Source organism: Rhyacophila brunnea, unplaced genomic scaffold, assembly GCF_057557595.1.
Source record: "Rhyacophila brunnea isolate RB1 unplaced genomic scaffold, BYU_Rbru_1.0 scaffold_14, whole genome shotgun sequence".
Classification (NCBI taxonomy): Eukaryota; Metazoa; Arthropoda; class Insecta; order Trichoptera; family Rhyacophilidae; genus Rhyacophila; species Rhyacophila brunnea.
The window spans coordinates 24,989,701-25,001,854 of record NW_028232796.1 but is presented as its reverse complement, the minus strand read 5'-3'; positions in this window follow the sequence as shown (position 1 = coordinate 25,001,854).

The window sequence follows — 12,154 nt, the reverse complement described above, 5'->3', positions numbered from 1 at the left end:
AAGGATGACTTTAAAATAAAGACTGTTTATTTATTAAGAAGGTTTCCAGACGGTAAAGTTTGAAATAAGGAACATTTTGGTATAACTAACTCAATATGTCAATTTTTCGAATTAGTGTCTTCTGCCAGAACAGTGATGATATGACTGTAAAAACTATCATGAGACTGACACTGTCATATGTTACACTGTACTCCACCAACTGTCAGAAACTGATGGAGATTGAGAGCCAAGATTCAGTGTGAAGATGCTTGGGCTTATCTGTGAAAATGGACTAGGACGGCGCCGGTTTATTTACAAATGATCCAAAGACTCCACTGAGTAGGACACATAGAAAAATAAACATATTAGCGTTGAACCGAAATAAACATATTAGTCGTATTAACGTTGGCAAAGCCAGAGGGAACTCCAGACTTTCGGCGGGTTCACCTATCCCAGGGCAAGGGAGAGGAGATGGTGAAGAGCAATGTTAGAGGTGACCAGAACACACTTTAGTCTGTACCATGCATATCTAATATATAAAAATTAATATTTGTGTTTGTTTGTTCGTATTTAATGCGCAGCCATACCGTTCATCCGATTGCGATAAAACTTTGTAAACTTATTGCTTGCACTTGCGGGAAGAGAATAGGCTATACTAATATATAAAAATGAATGTCTGTCTGTCTGTATGTCTGTCTGTCTGTGTGTCTGTCCCGTATGCGTTCCTATACCATTCATCCGATTGCAATGAAATTTTGGTAAGTGGTTGTATGCATACCCATAAAGGTTTCTGAATTAGAAAAATCATCATCTTCTTCTTCTTCTTCATTATATTTTCTTTTATTCGTATGGTTCCTATACCATTCATCCGATTGCAATGAAATTTTGGTAAGTGGTTGTATGCACACCCATAAAGGTTTCTGAATTAGAAAAATCATCATCTTCTTCTTCTTCTTCATTCTATCTTCTTTTATTCGTATGGTTCCTATACCATTCATCCGATTGCAATGAAATTTTGGCAAGTGGTTGTATGCACACCCATGAAGGTTTCTAAATTAGAAAAATCATCATCTTCTTCTTCTTCTTCATTCTATCTTCTTTTATTCGTATGGTCCCTATACCATTCATCCGATTGCGATGAAACCTTCATCAGTTGTTGTGGTAACACCCGCAATGGTTTTTGAATTAGTACAACCATCTTCTTCTTCTTCTTCTTCTTCTATTCTATATTCTTCTATTCGTATGCGTTCCTATTCCATTCATCCGATTGCAATAAAATTTTCGTCAGTAATTGTGCCAACACCCGCAAAGGTTTCTGAATTAGTACAACTATCTTCTTCTTCTTCTTCTTCATTCTATCTTCTTTTATTCGTATGGTCCCTATACCATTCATCCGATTGCGATGAAACCTTCATCAGTTGTTGTGGTAACACCCGCAATGGTTTTTGAATTAGTACAACCATCTTCTTCTTCTTCTTCTATTCTATATTCTTCTATTCGTATGCGTTCCTATTCCATTCATCCGATTGCAATAAAATTTTCGTCAGTAATTGTGCCAACACCCGCAAAGGTTTCTGAATTAGTACAACTATCTTCTTCTTCTTCTTCTTCTTCTTCATTCTATCTTCTTTTATTCGTATGGTCCCTATACCATTCATCCGATTGCAATGAAACCTTCATCAGTTGTTGTGGTAACACCCGCAATGGTTTTTTAATTAGTACAACCATCTTCTTCTTCTTCTATTCTATATTCTTCTATTCGTATGCGTTCCTATTCCATTCATCCGATTGCAATAAAATTTTCGTTAGTAATTGTGCCTACACCCGCGAAGGTTTCTGAATTAGTACAACCATCTTCTTCTTCTTCTTCTTCATTCTATCTTCTTTTATTCGTATGGTCCCTATACCATTCATCCGATTGCGATGAAACCTTCATCAGTTGTTGTGGTAACACCCGCAATGGTTTTTGAATTAGTACAACCATCTTCTTCTTCTTCTTCTTCTTCTTCTTCTATTCTATATTCTTCTATTCGTATGCGTTCCTATTCCATTCATCCGATTGCAATAAAATTTTCGTCAGTAATTGTGCCAACACCCGCAAAGGTTTCTGAATTAGTACAACTATCTTCTTCTTCTTCTTCTTCATTCTATCTTCTTTTATTCGTATGGTCCCTATACCATTCATCCGATTGCAATGAAACCTTCATCAGTTGTTGTGGTAACACCCGCAATGGTTTTTTAATTAGTACAACCATCTTCTTCTACCTTCTTCTTCTTCTTCTATTCTATATTCTTCTATTCGTATGCGTTCCTATTCCATTCATCCGATTGCAATAAAATTTTCGTTAGTAATTGTGCCTACACCCGCGAAGGTTTCTGAATTAGTACAACCATCTTCTTCTTCTTCTTCTTCATTCTATCTTCTTTTATTCGTATGGTCCCTATACCATTTATCCGATTGCGATGAAACCTTCGTCAGTTGTTGTGGTAACACCCGCAATGGTTTTTGAATTAGTACAACTATCTTCTTCTTCTTCTTCTTCTATTCTATATTCTTCTATTCGTATGCGTTTCTATTCCATTCATCCGATTGCAACAAATTTTTCGTCAGTAATTGTGCCAACACCCGCGAAGGTTTCTGAATTGGTACAACCATCTTCTTCTTCTATTCTATCTTCTATTCGTATGCGTTCCTATACCATTAATCCGATTGCAATGAAATTTTGATCAACTGTTGTGCTCACGCCGCAAAGGTCTCTGAATTGTTACAACTATTTTCTTTTTCTTCTATTCTATCTTCTTCTATTTGTATGCGTTCTTATACCATTCATCCGATTGCGATGAAATTTTGACCAGTTGTTGTGAGCACGCCCGCGAAGAGTTCTGAATTAGTACAACTATCTTCTTCTTCTTCTATTCGTATGCGTTCCTATACCATTCATCCGATTGCAATGAAACTTTGGTGAGTTGTTGTGCCCTTGCCCGCAAAGGTTTCTGAATTACTACAATCATCTTTTTCTTCTTCTATTTGTATGCGTTCTTATGCCATTCATCCGATTGTGATGAAATTTTGACCAGTTGTTGTGCGCAAGCCCGCGAAGGTTTTTGAATTAGTACAACCATCTTCTTCTTCTTCTATTCGTATGCGTTCCTATACCATTAATCCGATTGCAATGAAACTTTGGTTAGTTGTCATGCGCATGCCCACGAAGGTTTCTGAATTAGAAAATCATCTTCTTCTACTATTCGTATGCGTTCCTATACCATTCATTCGATTGCGATGAAACTTTTGTCAGTTGTGTGCGGTTTCTAAATTATTATTATATAACATACAAAGTTTGTTGTTTGTTTGTTCCATCCAATTTTGATTTTTTTTTTACTACATATTTATAACATTAATAACGTTTTCATATTTTGGATTCGATTTTAATTTAGTGTTCTTATGTTTGACCTTTACTCCTATTATAATTATTTTCATATTGCCATATTGTATTACACAGATATTTTAATATTAAAGAAATAATTACCTCTTATTATTTTTCAAATATCTAAGATAAATATAACCACGAAGCGACCCCGTGCGAAGCCGGGAACTTCAGCTAGTTAATAATAATATTTATTGCTACTAACATCACTTTTTTCCTCACTTCTCACAACTATTTGAATTTAGTATGTATGTTTCGAATTATTGATGTAAATTGATAATAATCAGTTGGGCTCCGTGATTAAATATTTCACTATCAAAGGTTTAATAGCCCCTTTACATGTCCATGGATATTTACTGCTGACAGTACGCCACATCACAAGAAAATGCAAATGTTGGAACTTGTGCGATATCTGCGCCTTGTCATATACTGGTTTTAATGGGGGTTAAGGAAGGATGGGATCAGGAACGGGATAGGTTTGGGGATAAGCATGAGACTCGGGGAAATAGGATGAAGCAGGGTCGTGGGTGGTTTGACTTATTACCTCTAAGACCTCAGTTACCTGTCCGGTTACTTCACTCATTCGTTGGATGTTCCTGTATAGTAATAAAGTACATAAAGATGGAATAAATATAAATATCTCGGATTGAGCGCCACTCTATGATGATGCATAGAGACAATAGTGAAGGATAATTAAATGAAAAGCAAGTAGAGAAATTTCAACAATTGTATATTAATAAATAAGATAACTTGCGGGCTACAGTGTATAAAAATGTATAATTACTTAAGTGAATCACGAGCACCTAAAGCGATACAATATTTAATTAAATTAGAACAAAAACCCAAAAGCTAATTCGGTCGGTGGACCGTAACATAAAATAACGATAAATACCGATTACACAAAAGACTCTCCAGCCTATTCGCTGCCCTCGATTCCTTCCAGGACGGGATCGAGGAGTGCGTCTTCGAACGTGTGGGGACCGTGGAGTTCCTCCGATCTCCTGGCGTGGGGGGGGACATCCTTCAGAAGGCCATCGTCCTCGTCTCCAAAACGTCAGGAAATCGAAAGCCCTGTGCCCAGGGTCCGAGGCTCGGAACTGGCCAAGACGTCTGCTTCCTTCGAACGATCAAGACTGAGAGAGCGACTCCCGCTTCGCCTTCGTGTAAAAAGCCCGCTATCTCCGATAGCGCCGGAAATAGTGTGACGAACTCCGTACAAACTATCCCGTGCGCAGGCGCGATCCGGTCGTACTTTTGCGTAGTGTTGCCCTCGTAAAGACTTCCTTGACTTAGTGTGTTATGTTATAAAATAACATGACATTACCTCCAACCTCGGTAAGAGAAGGACAAGCCATAGCGAGGACTTCGACTGTCAACTTCTCGGGGGGGTCTTCTGATAGCATCAATCCTCCCAGGGGTTGGGCATCATGGACGGCATGCTTAGAGATAGCGCGGCTACAGGCGAAGCGAAGGAGACATATAGATGAAATTTCCACTCTGTTATTTGGTGACAGAGGGAGAGGCTTATGAAGAATCCAAAAAACGAAGAAGATTATTTGCTGAAGAGTGAAGAGCTGGGAGAGGTCTCGTAGATTTACCCTACCTAACCGGTCCACCAATAATTTATAAATTTTAAAAAAGATCTAATAAATATAAAAACACCTAAGCTCGTGTATATAGAAATATATAAAATATTATAATTTATCACAGATAATTCACATCATAACAAATAGTGGGGATTCAACCCAGCAGTGTAAAACCGCAATATTTAGAATATATAAAAATTGATTTAGATAAAGCTTCCAAAAAGATAGGAAGAGTTGTATAATAATTATAAGTTTGAAAAGATTTGATATCAGTATAAAAAAATTGAAATAATAGCCAAAAAATTTACATAAATGCACCTCAGATAATAATATATAAAATGGTAAAATAAAAATATATTGTATATAAAGGAATTAATATTTTAGTTCAAGAAATTTAATTCAATTCATTAAATTGATAAAATTGCAGAGATAGTATTATATAATAAAGTAATTAATAGAATTATATTCAAGAAATTAAAATTGCTTCCATAATTTGAGTAATAATATAAGCATTGAGTAATTAAGTTGAGAATAATAATAGATCAGTGAATGATTTAATAAATTGATTTCAAATGATATTAAGTTATTGAAAAAAAGATGAACCTTTAATAGTTGGCAAAAGTTATAAAGTGCACAAAGCAAAAAATATAAATTCTCAATCGTATATGCCGAGGTTTTTGGCAAGTATACATAATAAAAAATAATAAATACAATAAATTCACCAACTTGGTTCGAACAAATAACATAATAATTAATAAACAATGAGTGCCAGTTTGCTTTTGCGTGAGGGCGTATCTGTCGGAAAGTAATAAATACTGTGCGTCAAGCACCGTCCGAATATTTAAAAAGAACATTACTAAAATATACTACTTTCAGATGTCTAATCTGAATAAAAATAACAGTGTGGCTAACAACCAACAGCTGTGATGTGGATTCTCTGTTAAGCCTGAAAGAACAAATGACGTGTGATGGACTTCCAAGCCATGGTCCGGATCCCAAGCAGCGCTCCCACAAATAAAATAACGCGAACAAGGAGGAAACTAAGCTAGAAAAGAATTCCTAGTACAAAATATAACATTAAAATTAATCATCGATTTTAGTATACTACGTTAAAGTCTACAATGGTGTAGCAAGATATCGTCCGTTCTAGAATATACGGCTCCGCTTCAAACTACTCTACTATATTACATTATGTACAATATATCACACTTAAAACTACTTAAAAATACTCCGCCGCAGATTCTGGACTAACTCAATCCCGCCAAACCCGAGACCTCCGGTGACGTACGTTACTTCCGGTGGCGTTGTTCCATCCCCAGGTACGCGAGATCTGAGTCCGGAACCCATCAGAAACGGACCTCCCAGATACAGAAAAAAAACAATTCTACGGAGCACCACACGAAAACCAGGCAACGACGAGGAAACCATGAACACATCGGAAGCTAAATGTAATTAAAGAACAACATGGTTCGCAACTGGTCCGACATTCAAGTTGGGGCTGCAAAAAATAAAAAATGAAAGGCTAAAGAGATCGTATTATAACGTCCACTTTCTTCCCTCAAGGAATTTTGATAAGTAGGTTGATTTCCTTCATACAGTCCAGGCCGCTGCACAACATCATCAGTGTCGACAGACGATCGCTTCTATTATTCGCATCACGCCTGCCAACTCACCACCATAAACATCAGAGTGCGGTGGAATCCACACAATCAGCGGCAGATTCCAACGCCAAAAAGAGAGGGGACTAACGGGACCGTCTTCAGCACCGATAGTTCAACCCAAATACCAAGAGGGTTGGCTGCTAGAGAAAAAAAATCAGACGCGTCCGAGGAACATCTTCAGCACCCCGGATCACTAAAACACACCGGACAGTAGTGAGACACCTTCAGTTCCCACGACTTCCAAGGAGCTAGCAGCCAACAAATAATAATAAAATCTCCCCGCAGCCTGTACCGACAAAGATACATTGACAGAACAAGTATAACCAATCACTACAATCAATAAAAAAAAATATATAATAAAAATAGCAAACAAAACCGTCACGCAAAAACAAGTACAAAGGCAACTGGTATAAATAAAGATCACACGATCACCAGCGCGATGTACTTAATTAGACAATTGTAGGTAATTTTAAATATAGATATTTTATCACTAGATAGCTAAACTGACGGGCCCTTCGAAACGCTAAGACAGCGGTTGCGTCTTCCGGGAACACCATAATTCTCATCCTGGCACTATGGTAGTATTTTAGAACTATGCTTGTTTACCAAAAGTAGGTCCAGATGCTGAATGTGTGGTATGAATTGAGTAGGCCTCCTTCCCGAAAGGTCTGCAACCACCACCTTTGCGATGGACGTTCACCGGAACAAGGGTGTATTGCCATGTGCAGGAAAGAAGTCAGTAACTGAAATAGTTTACCATAGGTGAGTAAAAATTCACAAAGAAATTGAAATAAAGAAATATAGAATTTTATAATAGAAAATATTACTCAATGACATAATATATGTATAAAATTTGCGATAATTAATTCGATAAAAAGAAAATCAATCCAAAAAAGAAGCTTGTAAAAGAGCAAAAATAATAATTATAATTTAGAAATATCTGAGGTGTGTAATAGACAAAAGACAAAACAGTACAAAATTCCTTCACGACAAAATTGAATATTAATAAATAGGCATTATTAAAATGCGGCCCTGACAAAATTCAAAATAATTGGTTGAGTGTCATTAGCACGGAAACACACCTTTCCATAATAATAAAAGAAAAAATATTTGACAGAGTGTGTGTCATAATGAATGAAGGTTTGATAACTCCTAAAGGTTTCAAACATAGTTGATAATAAATTAAATATCAGCATTGTAAAATATTGCCCAGTAATAAGCATGCTAAACAAGCAAAAAAAAATAATCAATTATTAAATTCAAGTTAAATTGAAAGAAAAAATAATTTAGTTAGTTCAAATGTAAATGTAATTAAATATCCAATTCAAGATTGTATTTGAAAGAAAAATATTTTAATACTCAAAGAAAAATTTTAAATCTCAATGAAAGAGAATATTCAAAATTAAAATGTACTCTAAATGCATATAAAGAAGTTTTAAATAATAATTATTTATTTATATAAAAAAAATTGCAAAATCAAAAAGAATGTAATTAATAATTTTAGTGAAAGTAAATTGAATGTTTATGAATAATAAATAGCTGAATGCTAGGATTTGAAAAGAGAAAAAAAGAATTTAAAAATATTAATTAATGTTAGCTTATATGCTTTTTTTTAAAAATTAGGAGAGGACGGAAAGTTGCATATAGTTGAGTGAAAGCATGTAGAATGAAATCGAAAAGCTTTAAAAAAAATATGTCTTTAAATTAGAGAGGATTTAACAGGAGAGAAAAAATTAAATTGATTCAAAAAAATATGTAGACGGAAGTTTTATAAAGGAAACGAGAAGGAAAATTTTATCAAAAATATTCACCTGTAAAAATAAATATTTATGTATAATAAATAATCATTCTTACGAAAGAACAGAATCTTGAAATTAAATATTTCAAATAAATTCTACGAAGGTGTCATCTATCGACTGCAAATGTAAGCGCGCTTGACGTTTAAAGTTTTACCCAGAAATCAATTTGGAATATGAATAATTGAATAGGAATTAAAAATGACTAAATCTATTTCAATGAACGAAAGATTACTTCAATTTTATCAATAATGAACGCGAAATGAATAATTTCAATTGTCTACATTATAAAAAGAACAGATTTGAAAAAACTAATATCGAACTGTCAAACTAGTAAGAAAAAACGATGTAAAAACATATTATCCGAAATAAATGTAATCTACCGTCGCAAATAATTAATTGTAATAGCAAAATAAAATGAATAGAAAGTTAATAATTAAGAAGAAATGAATTCAGAATAATTTAGTGTCAAATTTTAACAAGAATGAAAATAAATCACTGATAATCGATGACAGCGCGACTGCCGACTAAAATGAATGACCCGATAATGATTTTATTCGAGATATAGAAATTATTAATTATTCACAATATAGAAATGGAACGAAAGGACCTTTTGTAAACTCCATTCCATAATAAGGTTCATCCAGCTGTCCAATTGATTTGGTGTTACATCCACATAGTATGTTTCAATCCAATGGTTCTATCAAATTTGAGGTTAATAATTCTTGTCATCCAGTAGGTATATAAACGTTCATGTCGATCTCGTCCAAGTTTGACATCCTTCCTTCTCCTTTGAAACTTTATTAAATCACTTTTAGCACCATACTAAACATTAAACAAACTTTTTGCTGAAACAATCAATGGTTAACACTAATTCCGATGCCCAAATATTGACATTTTGCCATACCAATAATGTGGGTATCACATAAATTATAGAAGAAATATGTATTGATGATAAATGTGCAAATTGTATTTCAAAATTAGGTGTAAACCATATATAACACTCTTAATATTAATTTGCGAAGGAATAATTGTAGCTTACAACACAAAATTAAATTAATTCCACAAGGACAATAATGAAATTGGCGTGACGTATTGATCTATCATTTAGATCCGTCCTTCTTCGCGTACAGCATCGACTAGTCTCACGTCTGTTGCAAGTACCGCGTAAGTCAATAAAAGACTATCTAAATATATGAAAAATATAACACACATAGTTACGACCACCGAACCAGAAAAATTTAAGAAAAATATTAAGCAAATAATACGTTTTAATTTATTAATTAATTTATAAGTTTAATAAGTACTATGGATTAAAAAAAAATATCAAAATGCGTCTAAAATCACGGCCGATGCGGATTCGCTTGCAACTCCACGACGGTAAACCAAAAAATTTAAAAGTGAGCCGGCAAAAATCGGTATAATTAGAACTAATGACTCTGAAAACAAAATACCGTTACGGTAACAATTATTGTATGAAATCGTGACTAGCAAAATTTAAGGTTTTATAATCGGAACAAATAAAATTTAGAAAATTAGGACAAAATAACGAACGAGTTCATAATCCGAAACAAATAACTGGAGTCCTTAAGAGGTAAGTCATCGTGTTTTGGAAAAGAAATATTCAAAAAGAAACACGATGCTTGTTGGGTGCCAATGTCATATACTGGTTTTAATGGGGGTTAAGGAAGGATGGGATCAGGAACGGGATAGGTTTGGGGATAAGCATGAGACTCGGGGAAATAGGATGAAGCAGGGTCGTGGGTGGTTTGACTTATTACCTCTAAGACCTCAGTTACCTGTCCGGTTACTTCACTCATTCGTTGGATGTTCCTGTATAGTAATAAAGTACATAAAGATGGAATAAATATAAATATCTCGGATTGAGCGCCACTCTATGATGATGCATAGAGACAATAGTGAAGGATAATTAAATGAAAAGCAAGTAGAGAAATTTCAACAATTGTATATTAATAAATAAGATAACTTGCGGGCTACAGTGTATAAAAATGTATAATTACTTAAGTGAATCACGAGCACCTAAAGCGATACAATATTTAATTAAATTAGAACAAAAACCCAAAAGCTAATTCGGTCGGTGGACCGTAACATAAAATAACGATAAATACCGATTACACAAAAGACTCTCCAGCCTATTCGCTGCCCTCGATTCCTTCCAGGACGGGATCGAGGAGTGCGTCTTCGAACGTGTGGGGACCGTGGAGTTCCTCCGATCTCCTGGCGTGGGGGGGGACATCCTTCAGAAGGCCATCGTCCTCGTCTCCAAAACGTCAGGAAATCGAAAGCCCTGTGCCCAGGGTCCGAGGCTCGGAACTGGCCAAGACGTCTGCTTCCTTCGAACGATCAAGACTGAGAGAGCGACTCCCGCTTCGCCTTCGTGTAAAAAGCCCGCTATCTCCGATAGCGCCGGAAATAGTGTGACGAACTCCGTACAAACTATCCCGTGCGCAGGCGCGATCCGGTCGTACTTTTGCGTAGTGTTGCCCTCGTAAAGACTTCCTTGACTTAGTGTGTTATGTTATAAAATAACATGACAGCCTGTGAACTTGCCGGAAAAAATACGAACTATACCGCGCAGAGCATTTTGACATTTACCAATTTTCATAACCTATCAAATAGCACCATACAATGACAACAACGCGTCTCGATTACACTTGAAGAATGAGATTGGCAAGACTGTCAGCACTTTTGTGTGTAAACATTTATTATCGCGATAGCTAAATTTATACACTATTGGTGCCAGTAAATCCATGCACGTGTACAGGCTCTATTACACTGAAACAAATGTTTGTAGAGTAGTAGGAAACATTGTCGCTGTCTGCTCCGTCATGTTCAATGGTTAAAAAGTAGGCAACCGAGTTTAACACGGACTGAAGAATGTTAGTGCCACGATGGCCGCGAGACGCCTATGACGTCGTGGGTCACAGGTTCGAATCCTGGGTCTGGCAAGTACATATTATCACCGGCCTTCTGCGTGTAAAGCAGAGATAGCAGGCCGTGATAACGTCAAGGCCAAAGCGGGGGTGGGAGACAGAAACGCACGGTGTACGGTGTCGAGGCTGGTATATTTTATATTGTCGCAGATACAGGGTATTGTCGTTGGCGGTCGGTTGGTAATTGGCGCTTTGGCGGGCTGCAAACGTGGTGTCGCGGCTGGGCTGCTGATTGATGCTTGGCATCCGAGGCGAGTCAGTGCTTGCGGCGTGGCGATGCAGTCTTTTTTTGGCGGGGGATGTTGGCTGGGCTGCAGACGCTTGTGGCTCCGCGTCCGAGGCGAGAGAGAAAAGATCCTGGCTGGTCGACGTCTGATACGAGAGAGAGAGAGCTTTTCGCGCGCGTCCCACTGTCAGATTGCCGGCATTAACGCGCTCTCTGTTTTACCGAGGAATTGACTAGTGGCGGTGCGAGCGACCGTTTTTGACAGGCCGCGTCTGTGTTTTGGCGGGAGCATAGACGAATTCGAATTTCTAGGAGACGGGTTCCGCTCGGCCGAGAGTTGCGATAACCGCGAAGGGTGGACTTAGGCTGTGGTGTATGGGAAAGTTGATGGTTCGGTCCGTCCTTTGAGGTTGTCTCCTGTGGGAGACTTTCATCTGGTATCAACATATTGTTTTTCAATTGATGTATGAATCAGAGTATGGACCTAATAGGATGAGCAAGTGGCTAACATCCATTTCTCGTAAAAA